The sequence below is a fragment of the Scyliorhinus torazame genome, chromosome 20 (genome assembly GCF_047496885.1).
Source record: "Scyliorhinus torazame isolate Kashiwa2021f chromosome 20, sScyTor2.1, whole genome shotgun sequence".
NCBI lineage: Eukaryota > Metazoa > Chordata > Chondrichthyes > Carcharhiniformes > Scyliorhinidae > Scyliorhinus > Scyliorhinus torazame.
In genome coordinates this window covers 140,983,671-141,005,582 of record NC_092726.1, presented here as the reverse complement: position 1 = coordinate 141,005,582, position 21,912 = coordinate 140,983,671, and positions in this window count along the sequence as shown.

Here is a 21,912-nt window from a genome sequence, read left to right as displayed (position 1 = left end):
GATTAGGTTCCAGTCTATAACTTACTCTCGGTTATCTATTATTCAATGTATATACCATCGCGAATCCCTCGATTAGATTCCTTTTTGAAGATATATTATTCTAAACAGAGCGTACCACAACCGAATAGAATGTCTGTCAAAACATAGCCAACAGGTTGTACAGTTTATTCCCTTTTACTTCCTCCCCTATCCCCCTTCCCGCAATGAACAATTCCTCAAATAACGTGATTGACGGCCTACACCGCACATTGTACGGAGATGCATCCGACCTCGAATTTAACAGAATCCTCCACCGGGCAATCAGAGGAGACGGCAGATATATCAGCCCCATTCCCCAGACCTGTCTACTCCGAAAGTCCAAATATTACCACCATATTGTGTGGCCTTACCTCAGCCTCCACTACCTTAGATAGCGTGGCAGACACCGCCTACCAAAAAGCCTCCAGCTTCTCACAAGCCCTGAACATGTGAACCCGAGGCGCTGGTCCCCGCCCACACTTCCCACACCCATTGGCCACTATCTGGAAAAACCCCTGATCCTCCCCGAGCCATAAGCAACCGGTGCACCACAATGAACTGAATCAAGCTCATCTTTCACAGGAGGACGTTATGTCCCCTCCCCCCTCCCGCGTCGCCTCACACAGGGACCCCATCCTATTCCCCTTTCCAGCTCCTCCTCCAACTTACGCTTTATCCTCACCCCATGTGCCTTGCCCTGCTGCCCAATCACCAGTAAATGTCCCCAGCCCCACCCTCCCCCAAATCATCCGGGAGCAGCAGTTTCTCCAACAAGGTGTATTCTGGTAACTGAAGGAACATCCGCCACTCCGTTTGCACGAAATTACGCCCTTGTATGTACTTAACCTACAGCTCGGCAGCTCAAACCTCTCCCGCAGCTCGGCCATCCCCACAATCCTCCCCTCGAGAACATTTTGCCTACCCGCTCCAGACCTGCCTCCCGCCACTTCAGTTACATGACGTCCACTAACCCCTGGTTTGAACCTGTGGTTCCCGCACAGTGGCGTCGGAACCAACATTTAGCGCAACGTAAAGTGCTTCCTCAACTGCTCCCATATCCCCGTGGTCGAATGCACCACCAGACTTCCCGTATACCTCCCCGGGGCTACGGCAAAGGCGCACAAACCGGAACCCCTGCAGGACTCCTCCTCCAACATGATCCACTCCGTACACTCTTCCCCTCCACATTCGCCGCCCAGGACTAATACAACATGTTCTGGAGCGCCACGTTCCCCTGCCCCCCCCCCCCTTCTACCTTTGCTTCACTAACAGCGCCCTCTTCACCCTAGGCACGTTCGCCACGCATATCAACTCCGAGACCAGTTTCTCTTTCTCTCCAGTACTCTGGCACCTCCTCCATGGCCAGAGTGGAATTAGAAATTTGGGTCAGAACCGCGTCATCTCAATCGCCGCCTACCATAGGATGCTGGGACACAATTCAATCGGATCAGGAGATTTGTCCACTTTTAAGCTATCAATACCTTGCCACTCCCCATGTTGATTTGCAGCAGAACCTCGCAGTCTGTCTCGCTGAGTTCCATACGTACCTCATTATTATCTTGGGTGAAGACCGATGTGAAGTATTCCTTTAACACCCTACCAATTTCCTCTGGCTCCACCCACTGATTGTCCCATTTCATCCCTTATGGGCCCTACTCCTTCCCTCGTTATCCTCTTCCCATTAATAATCTTTCATAAAATCTTGGTATTTTCCCTAATTTCCCTAAAGCAGAGTTTTCCCATATCCGCTCTTTGCTCTCATAGTTGCATTCCGAAGCTCCACCCTGCACTTTCTCTACTCCACGAATGCCTCCATTCATTTGTTCTCCTTGTACTTTTTAAAACCTTCGCTTTTCCTTCTCATCGTTCGTGAAAATCCCTGGTCATCCACTGACCCCATCAGTCACTACCAGCACAGGCACATCACGGGGAGAGAGAGAGAGTAATCAACTTGAGCGAATGTTTGCTAGAAGTGTACAGGAATAAGTTACAATCCGCCAGCCTAGTGTCGAAACTGCAAGATTCTTTATAGTATTCCCACTCCCAGGAATACTGTAAAAAATTTATTTTCAGTTGCCCCTCAGTTTGCTATGAAGTGCCTGATGGAATCTGCTTCCCCCTCACACAGAGGCAGCACATTTCAGATACCAGCCACTCACTCTGTTAAAACATTACCTCGTTGCTGCTGTTGGTATCTACCTTAAATCCATATCATCTGATTTTCAACTTTCCACCAATGTGCCGACTACCTCAAAGCCAATCATCTCAATTCCGGACAGCACTGTCAGAGATCATTAGGGCAGTGTCCTTGGTCCAGCCACCTTCAGCTGCGTCCTGGATGAGCTTCCCTCCAACGCAAGATAAGCTGGCGAGGCAGCATCTGTGGAGGGAGAGACCGTCTTGCACTAGGGTACACATTTTTAAACCCAGGGTCCCGGCCCATGGGGGGTCGCGGGCGGGTGAAAGAAGGTTCACGGACCGTGTGTCGTTAGATTCATGATCGCGGTCCCAGGCGGCACGGCATTACCGAGTGCGCAACATATAGCCCAATGGCACGACCGACATTTCAAAATGCCGGCCGCGACGGGCTTTCAGATTCTGTACGTTCCCGCATGCGTGTAGCCTCAGCAATGCGCAGGAACAGCGTCCATCAAGGAAGAAAGACTCCTCCTGAGGTCAGCACGCTGGCCTGGGACCAGATGATTTGTTTTAAATCGCTGGAGTCTTCCTGCCTTGAGCGGTGCCAGAGATCAGGTCAAGTCAGCTGACGTCACGTGTTCTTGGCTCGAGGCAGATTCCTCCATTGTGCAGCTGCCAGCTGTGCTGGTGTGAACCAGGACCTCTGGTAAACAACCCGTGAAGCAGATTCTTCCATCGTGCAGCTGCCAGCTGTGCTGCTGGGAACCAGGACCTCTGGTGAACAGCCCATGAAGCAGATTCCTCCATTGTGCAGCTGCCAGCTATGCTGGTGTGAACCAGGGCCTCTGGTGAACAGCCCATGAAGCAGATTCCTCCATTGTGCAGCTGCCAGCTATGCTGGTGTGAACCAGGGCCTCCGGTGAACAACCCATGAAGCAGATTCCTCCATTGTGCATCTGTCAGCTGTGCTGGTGTGAACCAGGGCCTCTGGTGAACAGCCCATGAAGCAGATTCCTCCATTGTGCAGCTGCCAGCTGTGCTGGTGTGAACCAGGGCCTCTGGTAAACAACCCGTGAAGCAGATTCCTCCATTGTGCAGCTGCCAGCTGTGCTGGTGTGAACCAGGGCCTCTGGTAAACAACCCGTGAAACAGAATCCTCCTTTGTGCAGCTGCCAACTGTGCTGGTGTGAACCAGGGCCTCTGGTGAACAGCCCATGAAGCAGGTTCCTCCATTGTGCAGCTGCCAGCTGTGCTGCTGGGAACCAGGGCCTCTGGTGAAGAACCCATGAAGCAGATTCCACCATTGTGCAGCTGCCAGCTGTGCTGATGTGAACCAGGGCCTCTGGTGAACAGCCCATGAAGCAGAGTCCTCCATTGTGCAGCTGCCAGCTGTGCTGGTGTGAACCAGGGCCTCTGGTGAACAACCCATGAAGAAAGCGCTTAAAACAGAACAAAGCTGCATAAATATGATTACATCACGTGTAGGTTTATTAACTGTGCCACTGCAAATCAGAATTGAAAGTTCATGTTTGTTTAATGCATTGGCAAATGACAGATTAAAACACAAAACTTGAAAGATATTTGAAGTCTCAGCATGGGGAGTTCGTGGACAAATCTCTTGCTTTTGTTCAATGGATGCACATTTTTCTCGTGTCTGTGTGGATTTCCTTCGATTGCTCCGATTTCCTCCCACAGTCCAAAAATATGCGCGTTCGATGGGCCATGCTAAATTGCCCCTAGGTGGGGTTACGGGGATGGGGTGGGGGATAGGACTTGCTGGATGCTCTTTCCGAGGGAGGTGCAGACTGGATGGTGCTAATCTCGTCCTTCTGCACTGGAATTCTGTGATTGTATGAATTGAAACCTTGACGACCCAGCAGTCTCACCTGCCACATTAAAGGTATGTGAAACTCGCGGGTCGCTATGGCCGGCCAGCGTACATCACAACGTTTGGCCAGAGTGGGTCTCGAAGCATATCCAGTTGTTAAAAATGAGTCCCGCGTAAAAACGTTTGAAAAGCACTGGGCTAGGGGGAATGACATACAGACAAATATAGAAAAAACGCGCGCACACAGCAACACACATACTCATCACAGACAACCTGCAGTTAACAGATATAGAAATGCAGGATATTCCTTCTACACCTCTACAACGGAGTTAGATCCCGTCTCCATCTGTAAGTGGAAGGAGATTAACACACGCACACACACTACACAGAGATATCACATATACACAAGGGAAACATACACATGTACACACACACATACTCACACAGGCATGCACGTGCACACAGTGATTCCTGTGAGATTATCATCAATGCTGCCAAAATCTCCTCAGTTAACATCGACCAAAACCTGGAGTGTAGTCCATCCGGTCCGGGTGATTGATGCACCTTATGATCTTTGAGTTTACCCAGGTCATCTCCGTAGTGATGGGCAGTACTCTTCTCTGACCGTTTTCTCTCTTAAACTTCTAGTATCCCACTGGTGTCCTCTATAAAATTATGAAGGGCATGGACAGAGCGGATAGTCAAAAGGACAGTTTTCCCAGTCTGGAAAAATCAACTATTAGGGGACATAACTGATACCGGGGAGTGAACATAGAACATAGAATATAAAGTCTGTCATAAACTAGGCGGCAAACCCGGGACAGGAACGATCGATTCCTCCGTGTGGCTCGGGGATTATGAGCTCCCGGGCTAACTACAGGACTGTTAACGGTGTGCATAAATCGGTCGGCCGGTCTGAAATGAGACATAGGAGCAAAATGAGGCCACTCGGCTCATCGAGTCTGCTCCACCATTCAATCATGGCTGATACTTTCTTATCCCCATTCTCCTGCCTTCTCCCCATAACCCCCGATCCCCTTATTAATCAAGAACCTATCTATCTCTCTCTTAAAGACACTCAGTGAATTAGCCTCCACAGCCTTCTGCAGCAGAGTTCCACAGATTCACCACCCTCTGGCTGAAAACATTCCTCCTCATCACTGATTTAAAGGATCATCCCTTTAATCTGAGTTGTCCTCTGGTTTTAGTTTTTCCTCCAGGTGGAAACATCCTCCCCACGTCCACTCTATCCAGACCTCGCAGTATCTTGTACTTTTCAATAAGATCCCCTCTCATCCTTCTGAACTCCAACGAGTACAGACCAGAGTCCTCAAAAGTTCCTCAGACGATAAGTTCTTCATTCCAGGGATCATTCTTGTGAACCTCCTCTGGACCCTTTCCAAGGCCAGCACATCCTTCCTTAGATATGGGGCCCAACAATGCTCACAATACTCCAAATGGGGTCTGACCAGAGCCTTATACAGCCTCAGGCGTACATTCGTGGTCTTATGTTCTAGACCTCTTGACATGAATGCTAACATTGCATTTGCCTTCTTAACTGCCGACTGAACCTGCACAGGCCTTCTGGAAATCTAAATAAATCACGTCCACTGATTCTCCTTTGACTAATTTGCTTGTTACCTCCTCAAAAAATTCCAACAGATTTGTTAGACACGACCTCCCTTTGACAAAGCCGTGCTGACTCAGTCCTATTTTACCAAGCACTTCCAAGTGCTTCGCGATCTCATCTTTAATAACAGACTCTAAAATCTTACCAATGACGACGTCAGGCTAACCGGCCTATAATTTCCCGTCTTCTGCCTCCCTCCCTTCTTAAACAGTGGTGTTACATTCGCCACCTTCCAGTCATCTGGGACCCTTCCTGCCTCCAGTGATTCCTGAAAGATCATCACTAATGCCTCCACAAATTCCTCAGCTATCACTTTTAGGACTCTGGGTCTGAAAATCACCATCCGGTCCACGTGATTTATCCACCTTCAGACATTTCAGTTTCCCCAGAACGTTTTCCTCAGTAATGGTGACTGCACTCACCTCTGCCCCCTGGTTCTCCCGAAGCTCTGGCATCCCACTGATGTCTTCCACCGTGAAAACTGATGCAAAGTAACTATTCAGTTCGTCTGCCATCTCTTTGTTTCCTATTATTACTTCTTCAGTCATATTTTCTAGTTGCCCAATGTCTATTTTTGCCTCTCTCTTTCATTTTATATATTGAAAAAAATCTCTTCCTACCTCCCTTTCTATTACTAGCTAGCTTGCACTCGTCCTTCATCTTCTCTCCCCCTTATTGCTTGTTAGTTGTCCTCCACTCGCTTTTAAAGGCTTCCCAATCCTCTGGTATCCCACTAATCCTCTCCTCTTTGTATGCTTTTGCCTTAGCCTTTATGCTTTCCTGACATCCCTCGTCAGCCACGGATGCCTTGTCATCCCCTTAGCATGTTTCCTCCTCCATGAAATTTCTGTTGTGCCTCCCTCATAACCCTCCAAAACTCCTGCCACTGCTGTTCCACTGCCTTCCCTGCTCAGCTACTTCTCCAATCAATTCTAGCCAGCTCCTCCCTCATATCTTTGTAGTTACCCTTATTTACTAGTAATACTGTGACATCTGATTGCAGCTTCTCCCTCTCAAACTGCAGAGAAATTCTATCATATTGTGGCCACTGCTTCCGAAGGTTTCCTTCACCTTCAGTTCCCAAATCAAATCTGCCTCATTACACATCACCAAATCCAGAATTGCCTGTTCCCTTGTCGGCTCTGTCAAAAACTGCTCCAATAAACCATCTCTTAGACATTCCACACATTCATTTTCTTGGGATCCACTACTACCAATCTGATTTTCCAAATCCACCTGCAGATTGAAGTCACCCATGATTATTGTAATATTGCCTTTTTTACATTCCTTTTCTATCTCCTGATTTATTTTCTGCCCCACATCCTGATTACTGTTAGGGGGCTTGGACATAAGTCCGATCAGGGCCGTTTTACCTTTGCGATTCCTCAACTCTACCCACAGAGATTTCTGATCCTATATCGTTCCTTGCTATCGATTGAGCTTCATTCCTTACTAACAATGAAACCCCGCCCCCTTTGCCCATCTTTGCCCATCCGCCTGCCCTTTCGATAAGACATATATCCTTGGATATTTAGATCCCAGCCCTGGTCCCTTTGCAGCCACGTCGCTCTGATGCCCACAACATCGTACCAGCCAATTTCAATGTGCGCAAAACGGTCATTGACCTCGTTCCATATACTGCGCGCATTTAGGTACAACACCCTCAATGGACCGACAGCGAGCGAGTACCCGGTGAATTATAATCGGACCTTGGTGTACATAGTTGTTCTTTAAAATAAATGTATTTTTTAAATAATATATGCTTTACTTTGTGCTTTACCTTCCTTATCGTGTGCTGTACCTGCATTCTGCTTTTCCAGATACCCTCAATTTTTTAAAATGGTGTTAGCGGGAGAGAATCTCAAATAAATCACCCAGCGCTCAGGGCTGCTGGTCCTTGCACCAAACGGTTTATTTGACCGGTGGGAAGATGGCGTCAGTTAAAGTCCCAGGCCGTCTCTCCACCGAACAAAGGAAAACATCCATTCTTATAGATCTTCTAAACAGCTACACAGTCCATTTCGGCTGGACATTTTCCAATAATATTGATTATATGTGGCATAATTTGTTACATATCCAATTCAATTTGGCATTACATAAAGTAAGTTGATGTCCTTACCAGCCCCTGACATCAAGAAGAAATCACTCATACTAGCTGTTAAAGTTACCTTTCCTTTCTGCACCTGACCTTGGGCTGGCTAGGATGAACAATGCTCCTTGAATTTCTCTGTGCATGCCTCCCTAGAATCTACAATGTCTGTTCCCCATTCAATGCCTTAATATCAGTCATCTTTGTCTCCCTGACTATCTCTGCTGGCTGCAATTAAATCAAGTTAGTTATACCAGCGTCCGACTCAACACAACAAATGGTTGTTCAGAATGTGGCTAATTCCGCTGAAGGACATTAGTATGGCTAACTCGGCAAACGGCCATTTCCTGTAACTTCCTTTAATTGTATGTCGTCCTTTCTGATATTAGTAATTCTTAGGTTATAAAGTCACATTCTAATTGCCTCTTAGGCAGGCATCGAAGAGAGGGTACCTTTATCTAAAGTCTTCTTTCTAAATCTGACGTCCACACAAATATATATCCCCCTCCATTTTGAAATCTCCTCTGAGTGAAGAGGTTTCTCAGTCCGAGCTCTCTTGCTGAGCATCTTGTATTTGCAACTCCCAGTCACTGACATACCAACTGGTGGAAATAGAATAATCTTCTTAACGCAGTCAAAGTTGGTCAGAATTTTGAACATCTCGATAAGGTCAATCTTATCTTGGAGATTCTCCAAGGAAAACCCAATACCGCCAATATGTCCTTGTATCTAAATGTCCTCATTCCTTGTATCATTCTAGTAAAACCCCTCTGCACTCTCCCCACGGCTTTAACATAGTTCCATAAATAGGTTTCCCAGAACTGAACACAATACTCCATATGTGGTCTGGCCAATAGTTTATACAGTTGCTGCATCACTTCCTACCTTTTAAATTCTGCCTCTATTTGTAAACACAGGAATGTTATGAACCTTCTTAACAACTATTTCACCTTCCTAACCTACATTCAGATAATGACACACCTGAACTCCGAGGTCCTTCTGCTCCTGTACTCAACTGAAAGTTGCACCATTGAACCGACATTGTCTCCCCATGTTTCATCTAACAGATTTCACTGCAGTGAAGTTCACCTGCCAGGTGTCTGCCCATTTGGCCAACTTGTCAATATCCCTCTGAAGCCGCTCAGCGTCATCCTCCCAATTCACTATTCTCCCAACTGAGTATCATCTGCATATTTAGAGATTTTGCTCTCAACACCCACTTCGAAATCATGCATACAAATCAGAAAGGGCACGGGTCCCATCACTGAGCTCTGGGCAACATCACTACAATAGCAGCAAAATCATTTATAAGGAAGAGCAGCAGATGTTCCTAGTTTTCGTCACACTAAATCTAAGTGACAACGCAAGAGGAGAATAACAAATGAATTCCTCTGGAAACATAGCAGAATGTTTTTACCCACTGATTGGAGAGCATGTGAAAATTGCGCAGCTGTCATTCAGCAGACTGATTCTCTGATTGGCTGTGGCAGCTGTAAGTCAGCGGGCGGTGTCTCAGGTTGATTGCGGCAGCTCTCAGTCTGAAAGCGGCATATCCGATTGGCTAGGATAAATAAAATGCGGTAATGAAAGGACCTGAGGGCCAAGCGGGAAATGACATTGAGGCAGAAGCTGAGCAGTGAATAATTGAATGGTGGAGGAGGTGTGAGTGACCGTGTAGTCTCCCCATGTTGTCATTTGTTAACAGTTCCGGTTCAGCAATACTCGCTGATGACTGTAGCTTCATGATAATATATTTCAGTTACATCATTGCAAGAGATATTTATATTGTTCATGGAAACAGTTCATTTATATCCAGATTATGTGTCGAACGAATCTTACATCAGCGTCCTTTATTCCCAATAACCCAACCCCAGCCAATCCAATCATCCCGAAGGGAAAACTGCTTCCAAACGATTCACACAGCGAGTGGTTCTGATCTGGTCTACACGGCCTGGGACACTGGTGCAGGCAGATACAACAGTGGTTTCACAAGGAATGGCTGGAATGACAGAAATCAAATGTATGTCTCCAGGGAAAGGGCGCTCCAGTCGGATTGAATGATCTGCTCATCTATAGAGCCGCTGAGGTCAAACAGAATGAATGTCCTCCTTCGGTACTTCACGCACTTTTAAGGCTTTGGATGTGGTCTGGCTGTGAGATGATGTGGACCAACACCTGCAGGTTCCCTCCAAGTTCCCCACCACCGCGAGTATTCTCACTGTAATCCTTTCTATTCACTGTGTCCATGTGTGAACTCAGCGTCCACTTTCGCTCACTGCTTACTTCACAGCATCAACGTCATTGTAAGTTCCAATCTGTCTGACCCTGGGCGCTATCTGTGCTGTTAATATTGAAAACATCTGTGTTGCTCCCAATAAAAGCAGACGCACATTTATTAATTAGAGGGAGGTCTATCTTTTTTCAGGTTGCTTTACAATTATTTTGAAAAGCGGCTGTGCCACGTGTTTGCTTTCTGGCCTCTCACTGGGGAAAGACAAGTTCTATTCCAGCTCTGCACAATAACTGACCTGTCACACTCTGTCAGCTATTCACAACTTAAATGGTGGAATACTGCATGAAGGACATTTACTTTATCCAGGATCTGAGTTTATAATTTAGGAACAAGTTTGTTTATTCAGCAAATGTATTAATCGGGATTGTGTTTTCCACACAATACCCAGTTCCCCATATCTCCAAGAACTCCCTCACACTCTATCTCTCCCTTGCATTCTCTCCCTCTCTCACACCCTCTCACACTAACCCTCACTCACATTCTCTCCCTCTCTCACACTCACTCCCTCTCTCGCACTTTAACCCTCTCACGCACTCACTCTCTCCCCCTTTCGCATTATCTCTCTATTGTACTCTCTCTCACACATTCTCTCCCTCTCTCACACACCCTCCTCTCGCACTCTCTCACTCTCTCCCCCGTTCGCACTCTCTCTCTCTCTTGCACTCACCCTCTCTCACACTCTCCCCTCTCACACTCTCTCCTTCTGACGCATTATCGACCTCACTCACATACCTTCTCTCCAACTCTCTCACACTCTCCCTCGCTCACAGTCTCCCTTTCTAGCACACTCTCCCTATCTCATGCACTCTTCTTCTCTCACACTCTCTCCCTCACTCATACTCCCTCCATCTCTCACACACCCACCAACTCTCACACCCTCCCTCTCTCACACTCCCTCCATCTCTCACACCTCCTCTCTCAAATCTGCCTCTCTCATACCTTGTTCTCCATTTATACTCACTCCCACTCTCCCACTCTCTCTGACACATTTCTCCTTGTCTCACACTTACCCCTCTCTCACGTTCTGCCCCTCTCTCACGCACTCTCCCTTCCTCTCTCTCCCTCCATGCCTCCCTCCCTCTCTCACTCCTCCTTTAGATACTTGCTCTCACACTCTGTCCCTCTCTCACGCTCTCTCCATCCCTACATCTCTCTCCTTCCATGCCTCCCTCATTCTCACACAACTCCCTCGCTGCCATTTCTCTCACACTCTTTCCTCTCCCACACTTTCTCTCACACTCTTTCCCTGTCTTACATTTTCTATCACTCTTTCCCTCTCTCACACTTTCTCTCACACCCTTTCCCTCTCTCACACTTTCTCTCACATTCTTTCCCTCTCTCACACTTTCTATCACATTCTTTCCCCCCTCACACTTTCTCTCACAATCTTTCCCACTCCCACTCCCTCAGGCACTCGCTCGCTCTCTCCTTTACTTATGTCTGAGATTATGTTAGTATTTTATACACCATCCTTCTCACCCAATCTGCCTCCCTCACCCACACCCGCTCGGACTCCACTCTCTGCTTCTCTTTCTCTCAGACAATCTGCCTCCCTCACCCACACCCGCTCAGTCTCCACTCTCTGCTTCCCTTTCTCTCACACAATCTGCCTCCCTAACCCACACCCGCTCGGTTTCCACTCCCTGCTTCCCTTTCTCTCAGGCAATCTATCTCCTTCTCTCGTTTTACCCTTTATTTCTCCCACCACCTTTCACTCCCATTCTATCTCCGACCACCGTCTTTCTCTCTCAGCCTGTCTTCTATCAGCACTTTTCACTGACCAGTTCTCACTTCCTCCACATCTCACACTGCCACTCTTCCAGTTGAAGTGTGTGTATCAGATGGACGGCCGGTATCAGTTAGAGATGGGGTATCAGTTTTCACAGCTGAATATGTTTTAAAGCTGCTCTCTGAGGTGATGAGTTTGTATCTGCTGCAGCCTCTGAGTTTTCTGGAGTTCCAACAGGGGCTGTTTAGCACAGGGCTAAATCGCTGGCTTTGAAAGCAGATCAAGGCAGACCAGCAGCACGGTTCAATTCCCGTAACAGTCTCCCCGAACAGGCGCCGGTACAGCACGGTTCAATTCCCGTAACAGTCTCCCCGAACAGGCGCCGGTATGTGGCGACTAGGGGCTTTTCACAGTAAATTCATTTGAAGACTACTTGTGGAACCACCCAGAGACACACACTGACAATTGGAACTGAATCACTGAATGGTCACAGTTACAGAGGCTGCTACACCCCAGAGCGCAGTGGAACCACCCAGAGAAACACTCTGACAATTGGAACTGAATCACTGAATGGTCACAGTCACAGAGACAGCTACATCCCAGAGTGCAGTGGGACCACACAGAGAAACACACTGACAATTGGAACTGAATCACTGAATGGCCACAGTTTCAGAGGCAGCTACAGCCCAGAGTGCAGTGGAACCACCCAAAGAAACACACTGACAATTGGAACTGAATCATTGAATGGTCACATTGGAGTGAGGGATATCACTGAAACAATCGAAGATCTAGAGATGGGACTGATGGTGTCTGAGTGGACAACATCCTTTCTGCTAATATTAGCTGAATAATGTGATCAACACAGTCCAGTGTTTGGAAAGAGGTCACTCACTCACAAAAATAATATTTGCTTTCACTGAACACAATATCGTAATCTGTTTGTTCACATCTTTGAAAAATAAGTTAAATGATGTAACACCTCAATATCCCTGACGTGGTTCCACAGGGTATTAATTAAATACTTGGAGAATATATAACCTCAGTGTTTCAGACAGAGAGATTGCCAATCGCAGGAAGGGACACATCAATTCACACTGAAAATGCTTTATCCAATTCAGACTGCTGAGAAAATATTCTACCCAATCCTTGCTATTGTTGGTGTTCCTGGTAAGTGACTATCACCATTGAAGTTGTGTAAATCTGTGTGTGAGCGGCTCTCTGATTTTAAACTATGACTGAAAATGTTTAACACTGGTCTCGTGCTCACTGTTACACACACACCTGGTCAACGATACAATTCAGTTAATTCAAATCTCGTTAATAATGTCTATGGTTTGAATCCATTTAATCAACTAACAATAACCCTGTTTGTAACTTACGGGACCTCTGATCAATAAAGTTATTATATTGAGTGGAATCTTGCATAATGTTAGATTGGAACTTAGGGAAGGCAATCTCTCTGAAGGATGGTTTAGTAGGAGTAAGAATGAAATCACACTGAGGGTGGATCAATAATCAGATTGGAATATCTGACAGCGGTGAACAACGATTACTGGAAGTATCTGTAAGTGTAGAATTGTACTGAGCGTGGGTCTCTCGCCAGAGTGGAATATCTGATCGAATTATCTGTCTCCCACTGGGACTATCTGTCCTTGTGGAATTGTATTGCGTATGGGTCAGTAAGTGGACTGAAATTAGTTGGTTCTATTTTGAAATTATGTATTTTATTGGTGAGTGGTCGCTCCATTCTGTACAGTTCTCTCTGTGAGTTTAAACTTTGGAATAGGTTGAAAACAGAAAGAGTTTGGCTGTTTTGAAGATATTTGATATTAATTGTATGAAGTGAAATGTCTTTATCTCTGTTTTCTATTGATCTACTCTAACAGGAACAGATATCACCCACACTAATATTTCATAAAACCCACAGCAGTGCAGTATTCCAATAGGTTTTGTGATATTTTCTCATTCCTATTCATCCTGAAATGAACACACATGTTTGATCAATTTTTATGGGTGTTTATGAACAGTGTTTCTGCGTCACACGATTTGTGAATCTATTCACCTGAACCCAGAAATCCCTCCAGTCCATTCACACACTTGTTTTCCAAAGAGTGATTGGGGGACTTAGTGTTCTGATCAAAATGCAGCAGCGGACACTGATCTGTCGGAACATTAATTTCCCATCGAAATACCCACTTTACAAATTCATAATGAATGATGAAGTGCGCCTGCAATTAGTTGCATTGTTCCTCTGTATTCACCATTACTCTCAATCTGAATTTGTCTGTAAATTGTGTAATTATCATTCTGCTTCCCGATCCCGTACTGTTGATGGAAATGGTGAAGGAGAGTGATCCCAGTGGTGATCCTTGTGGAACACCACTTCCCACCTTCCACCAATCAGCCTAAATCCCTTTACCTCTCCATGTTTACTGTGTGTGTCGCCAGCATGTGTCCATTCTGCTGCTGTGTCCCCTAACTCCACTGGCTCTGAGATTACCCATCAGTCTGTTATGTCGGATCTTACTGACGGCCTTTAGAAAATCTAATTGTTTAACATCTATCATACTACTCAGATCTATTATTTCTGATAGTTATTGCAATAATTGTATGCAATGTGTCAGGAATAATGTTGACGTTGGAATATGTACCGACTATTTAGTGTACTCTGTGTTACTGGATTTCTGTTAAGTCAGACTTCTAATTCCATTTTTCCAACTGTTGACATTGTGACTGGAAGATTTGATTATATTCTGTTCTTAATTTAAGAATAAGAGAGACCGACTTCTGCTTTTGAATTCTTTGGCAATTATTCTAATGATGTTCAGTGCCAGAAGACTGGAGGACAGCAAATGTTGTCCCCTTGTTCAAGAAGGGGAGCAAATATAACCCCGCTAACTATTGACCAGTGAGCCTTACTTCTGTTGTCGGAAAAATCTTGGAAAGGTTTATAAGAGATAGGATATATGATCATCTGGAAAGGAATAATTAGATTAGAGATAGTCAACGCGGTTTTGTGAAGGGTAGGTCGTGCCTCACAAACCTTATCGAGTTCTTTAAGAAGGTGACCAAACAGATGGATGAGGGTAAAGCAGTTGATGTGGTGTATATGGATTTCAGTAAAGCGTTTGATAAGAGTTCCCCATGGTAGGCTACTGCACAAAATACATATGGTATTCAGGGTGATTTAGCAGTTTGGATCAGAAATTGGCTAGCTGGAAGAAGACAAAGGGTGGTGGTTGATGGGAAATGTTCAGACTGGAGTCCAGTTACTAGTGGTGTACCACAAGGATCTGTTTTGGGGCCACTGCTGTTTGTAATTTTTATAAACGTCCTGGAGGAGGGCGTAGAAGGATGGGTGAATACATTTGCAGATGACACTAAATTCGGTGGCGTTGTGGACAGTGCGGAAGGATGTTACAAGTTACAGAGGGACATAGATAAGCTGCAGCGCTGGACTGAGAGGTGTCAAATGGAGTTTAATGCAGAAAAGTGTGAGGTGATTCATTTTGGAAGGAATAACAGGAAGACTGAGTACTGGGCTAATGGTAAGACTATTCGCAGTGTGGATGAGCAGAGAGATCTCGGTGTCCATGTACATAGATCCCTGAAAGTTGCCACCCAGGTTGAGAGGGTTGTTAAGAAGGCGTACGGTGTGTTAGCTTTTATTGGTAGAGGGATTGAGTTTAGGAGCCATGAGGTCATGTTGCAGCTATACAACACTCTGGTGCGGACGCATTTGGAGTATTGCGTGCAATTCTGGTCGCCGCATAAGAGGGAGGATGTGGAAGCATTGGAAAGGGTGCAGAGGAGATTTATCAGAATGTTGCCTGGTATGGACCGAAGATCTTATGAGGAAAGGCTGAGGGACTTGAGGCTGTTTTCGTTAGAGAAAAAAAGGTTAAGAGGTGACTTAATTGAGGGATACAAGACGATCAGATGATTGGATAGGGTGGACAGTGAGAGCCTTTTTCCTCGGATGGTGATGTCTAGCACGAGGGGACATACCTTTAAATTGAGTGGAGATAGATATAAGACAGATGTCAGAGGTAGGTTCTTTACTCAGATAAGGGCGTGGAATGCCCTCCCTGCAACAGTAGTGGACTCGCCAACACTAAGGTCATTCAAATGGTCATTGGATAGACATATGGATGATAAGGGAATAGTTTAGATGGGCTGGTTCACATTCGGCTGGGCCGAATGAGTGGTTTCACAGGTCGGCGCAACATCGAGGGCCGAAGGGCCTGTACTGCGCTGTAATGTTCTATGTTCTATGTTCTAATAGATAATATTGTCTCTGCACTTTCTCACTGTCTATGTTATTAAAATGTGTTGTTGAAATCCATCCGCCTCCAATAATCTCCCTCTACTTGGCCTCCGATCCTCTGGCCTCCGATCAGCTCTTGATCTTTTCACTGAGATCTGTCATTGCGACATCGTTCGTCTCAATTTCTCTGTGCCTCTCACCAAACCTATCCTGACTCACTCTAAACTTGCTCAAATCCTCTCTCTAATATCTTACCCTGACCTGGTGATCAAAGCTGCTCACAAAGGTCGTGCCATTATTGTCTGGTGTCCTGACTTCTTCCTCACAGAGGCTGGCTGTCAACTCTCAGACCCATCCTGCTGCCTCTCCCTGGACCAGCAGCACACCACCAAATATCATGATATTGTTTCCTGGACTTTCACTGACCGCATCGACTCTGGATATCTTCTGTCCACAGCCTCTAACATCATAGTCCCACAATCCCACACATCCTGCATCAACCTCCCGCTTCTACCTCCTTCCCAAAATCCACAAACAGGAAAGGCCCAGTACACCCTTATTTCGGCCTGTTCCCGTCCCACCAAGATCAGGTCTTCCTAGCTTGATCCCATCCGCTTTACCGTTCTGTCCCTTTCCGAAGGCATTGGTGGCACAGTGACACAATGGTTTGCACTGCTGCCTCACTGCACCAGGGCCCCTGGATCAATTCCTACCTTGGGTGACTGTCTGTGTGGAGACTGCACTTTTTCTCCGTGTCTGCGTGGGTTTCCTCCGGGGGCTCCGCTTACCTCCCACAGTCCAAAGATATGCAGGTTAGCTGGATTGACCATGCTAAATTACTCCGTAGTGTCCAAAAAGATGTGTAGGTTAGATAACGGGGTTAATGAGATAGGCGGGGGAGTGAGCTTGGTTGAGGTAAACTTTCACAGTTTGGTACAGACTGAATGGGCCGAATGACCTCCTTCTGCGCTGTGGGGATTCTATGATTCCTGATTCCTCTGGTGCCATATGTCATATAAAGAAGGTCCATTACCCTGGCCGTTGTAGCCATCTAAGATGGCCACCTGCAAAGGACCATGGGAATTGTCGCCAACCCAGGTCTCAGACAGGTACAGAGCTTATGTGTTTTTGAAACACAGGTAGCTGGACCTGGTCGAAACCCCCGCTCGTTTGCATTCTTAATGGCCCGGTTCCCAGGACAATAGGACTCCAATCAAGAATCTGGAACAGCCAGAGACTGAGCGGCACCACTCCCTTTACTCAGAGAGCCCAACTGCCAAGGTCAATGACCGCTAAGGACCCGTCCATCCACTAAGGCACCCGCCGCTTTATTGGCCAAAATCGAAGACAGTGTTCAGAGCACTGTCGAACTATTGTGTCCATATTTAAGGACCGCCCCAAAGAGCAAGAAATCCCAGAGGGATAACAGGGGAAACAGCCATGTGTTCTGTCTCTTTTGGATCTGGCCTGTGCCAGCCTGCTTTGAATCCGACCTGTGCCAGCCAACTATAGCAGGAACAGCCAGCCATGTTCAAGACCAACGATCGCTGCGTGACTGCTAAGCCCAGCAGAGACAGAGCCACTTTTTTTCGAACCAGCCGAGTGAAATCCATAGAAAGGCCTTATCCATTTGCACAGTGCCGGTCCCTCTGAAGTTAAGTATAGGTTATTGTAGCTGATAGATGTAGTTTAACTCGTAGTGGATATTGTGTTTGCTTATCGAAGTAACCCTTATGCATGTTAATAAACCACCTTTTGGACTAAATAACTGGTTGTGTGGTCTTTTGATCGATATAAGGGAAGGCTTGTGGTTCACCAACATTATCATTAATATTAGCAAGAGTAATGGTGACGCTGTTTGGTAGACCCACAAGTGTAGGGCAACAATATTGGCGACCCAGATGGGTCTCAATTCGAAGTGACTTTGTCACTCCGAGAGAACACACAAACTTTGAATCCCATTGCGAGAAAGAACCAAAAGTGCAAATCCCATATCGATCAACTTACCGAATTTCGGAAGTGTGTACTAACCCGCATACGTACCTAACGGGAAGAGCAAGGTAAACTCGTTAGAATTGTGTACAACTATCGAGAGATGGTGAGCCAGAAGATAGCTAAGGCCATACCCGCTGTTCAAATCGCCGCCTTATTCCCCTGTCCCAAATCAAAATAGAGCAAGAGATAAGAGAAGTAATGGCCACGAAAACAATGGATTGATTGATGAACCCACAGGAACCCGAGGTCGCAGCGCCCAACAGAGCAATACCCATATGGGAGGAAGAGTTAAGGAAATAATTAAAGGGGAAGGGATAGCCCCTTTGGTCGAATGTTTGCGCTAATGATGACTCAGGTCCAGGAAACATAGGAAAAACTTGGTGGGAGAACCTAAGCGAGGTACACAAGAAAAATTTAGGAAAGATCAGAAAGCCGATGGCAATCGTGTCCTGTTTGGCACATTGCGAGGCACAGAGGAGGTCGAGAAGACGCTCCACAGGCAGTTAATTGAGAAGGAAGAAAAGAACGAGAGAAACAGTAACGAAAGTGAGAAGATAATTGAGCAACTCCGGGAACAGTTAGCAGCTGAGGTTAAGGAAATGGCCGATGCAAAACGTGCATAACAATTTTGTCTAGTTCACCTTAGTAGCTTCCAGACCGAGTGTGATAAAGCTTACCAAGATACACAGCGCGCTGTCCTGGTAAGAAAGGAAACAGAACAACAGGCTAACTAGCAAATGCGGAGGTCTAAAAGCAGCATTGAGAGCACTCCACAGCTCCACGAAGGAACACAGGCAGAGTCCCATTGACCATGCTAAATGCCAGCAGAAGATAGAAAAGTTACAGTCGCTACTCTCAGTACAGAATAGCTTTATGTACACTTTCGGAGAGGATTTAGATGAGGAAGATATTCCCCATTGGCAAGAATTAAACGAAAGCGCCCAAAGAAATAAAGAGGGCACGGGAAATCTAAATCGAGCGACCCCCACGCCCCAGAAAGTAAAACACCCGCCCTACCGACTGCAGATACAGCACACACCCCCACTCACAATTCGACCCCCATGAATCCGGTACCACACAACGCAGGTCATCGGATCAGGATGAGCCTGATATCCTTTACACAATCCCACTGTTCATAACCCAATTAAGAGTAGCTTGCACGAAAATTAGCCCATTCCAGCCCATCGCAGACCTGCACAGCTTCTTTGAGGAGGTGCGACAACAAAACGTTATCTACGGCCGAGTCAAGAGAGAGGAAGTAAAGCTAATAGTTCAGAGTCTTAGCCAGTCCGTAAGATCAGCTTTGCCGCAACCCTAAAATGTAGCAGGAGGAACCATACAGGAAATGAAGACAGCCATGTTAGATGCCATCGGGTATAACAAAGGAGACCCAGTCGAGGGTTTATATCACTGCAGGCACAGAAGAGACAGCATCCGACCGCATTTGAAAATGAAAAAATGAAATGAAAATCGCTGATTGTCACAAGTAGGCTTCAATTAAGTTACTGTGAAAAGCCCCTAGTCGCCACATTCCGACGCCTGATCGTGGAGAGATTTACCAGGGTGTTGCCTGGCATGGCGGCCATTAGCTATGAGGAGCGGTTGAATAAACTCGGTTTGCTCTCACTGGAACGAAGGAGATTGAGGGGCGACCTGATAGAGGTCTACAAAATTATGAGGGGCATAGACAGAGTGGATAGTCAGAGGCTTTTCCGCAGTGTAGAGGGGTGAATTACTAGGGGGTATAGGTTTAAATTGCGAGGGGCGAGGTTTAGAGTAGATGTACGAGGCAAGTCTTTTACACAGAGGGTAGTGGGTGCCTGGAACTCGCTACCGGAGGAGGTGGTGGAAGCAGGGACGATAGTGACATTTAAGGGTAATCTTGACAAATACATGAATAGGATGGGAATATATGAATACGGACCCCGGAAGTGTAGATGATTTTAGTTTAGACGTGATGTGGAGACCCGGCATTGGACTGGGGTGAGCACAATACGAAGTCTTACAACACCAGGTTAAAGTCCAACAGGTTTATTTCGATGGCTAGTTTAGTTTAGACGGGCAGCATGGTCGGCAGAGGCTTGGAGGGCCGAAGGGCCTGTTCCGATGCTGTACTTTCTTTCGTTCTTTGTTCTTTGAGGCCGGTACGGGAATTGAACCCACGCTACTGGTCTGCCTTGGACTGCTTTTAAAGCCAGCTATTTAACCCCGTGTGCTAAACCAGCCCCGAATAATAATTGCTTGTCAAAAGTAGGCTTCAATCAAATTACTGTGAAAAGCCCCTAGTCGCCACATTCCAGCGCATGTTCGGGGAGGCTGGTACGGGAATTGAACCCGCGCTGCTGGCATTGTTTTACATTACAAGCCAGCTGTTTAACCCACTGTGCTAAACCATCCCCGTGAACCAGGCACCACGAGGTTGTTACAATTGTGGCCACATGGGACATTACGTCCCCAATTTCCGACTAAACCGCACGAACCAGCACCAGTACCAACAACCAAACCCCCACCCAGGAACAATGTTAGGCCCATGCATAATGTTATCAACCGTTCAGACGATGTAGCGTTTGGTTCCACAGATTGACGTGTTCGGTCTCCCCAACGTGGGTCCGTGACACATGCTGGGACAAATCAGGGAGACCAGGCGTTACAGGCACAGTCCGGGAGATACAGTAGATTTCCTTTGGGGCACAGGAGGAGCCCGCACCACTTTAGACTCCTCCACCATGTTCCAACGTGACAAATGGCCCAGCACAGACATCATCACCCTGAGTGGATGCACCGCCCACATACAGCAAGGATATATCACAGCTCCCGTACAAATTCAGACGGGGAACATTAGCAACCGACAACCCCTCGTTTTCGTTCACTTGCCTCAAACAGCAGAGCACATTTTAGGCATTGATTTTATGAGCTTCCATAACCTTTCGTTTGACCCAGTAAACAAATGTGTCAGGCGAATGGCCAAAACAGCTAGGGTTCCCGCTACGCTCACAGTAGGGGATTTTGAAAACAGGATTTGCTCTGTAGAGGACTATTGGTTTAATCCACAAACAATTAGTGCAGACCAGACGATTAGAGAAGTCCTCATTAAACACAAAGCTTCATTCGCACAACCACGATTGGGGGAGGATCCAAGGTACGGTAAGGATTTCAGGTCCCGATCCAAAGCCTCAAAAACAATACGGTTTCCCACAGCTGCCAAGGGTCAGATTTCGAAGGTTATTTACAGTTTGTTAGACCGAGGAGTTATTCGATCCATAGCGTCCACAAATAATGCCCCAATTTGGACCATAAAAAAGTACGATGGTTCATGACGACGACGATAACTTAATAAAGTAAGACCTTTAGCAGTTCCCACTTTTTCCACGTGTCCCGAGACCATGCTCAAGCAGGGAGTACAGGCCAAGTACTTCACAGTGCTGGATATCAGCAATGGCTTTTGATCCATCCCGTCAGACAAGCCCTGCCTGTATAAGTTCGTGTTTACCTTTCAAGGGCAGCACTACACATGAACATGCGCCCCCCCCCCCCCACAAGGATTCCATAACTCCCCCTCCAATTCCCATGGACAATTGGCCAACAGTCTTTCTTAATTTCCCCGACCCGAATGCCGAATACAACATGTCGACCATCTGCTTTGCAAACCAGCACAAAATAGGAACACATGGAATCCTTATCGGAATTACTATGCCTACGGCAATCCATCGGATGCAAGGAAAACCCCAAAAAGGCACAGATTTTAAAGGAATAATGTATTTATTTTGGCGCCATCATCACCCACGGGAAGAGAGAAATTGAGCAAAAACGGATTGAGTCCATCGTTAAATTGCCCCTGCCCCAAAATGTCAGTGCACTCCGGTCATTCCTACGTTTCGTAGGATATTGCCGAAATCATATAGCTGCTTTTGCCACTAAAGCAGC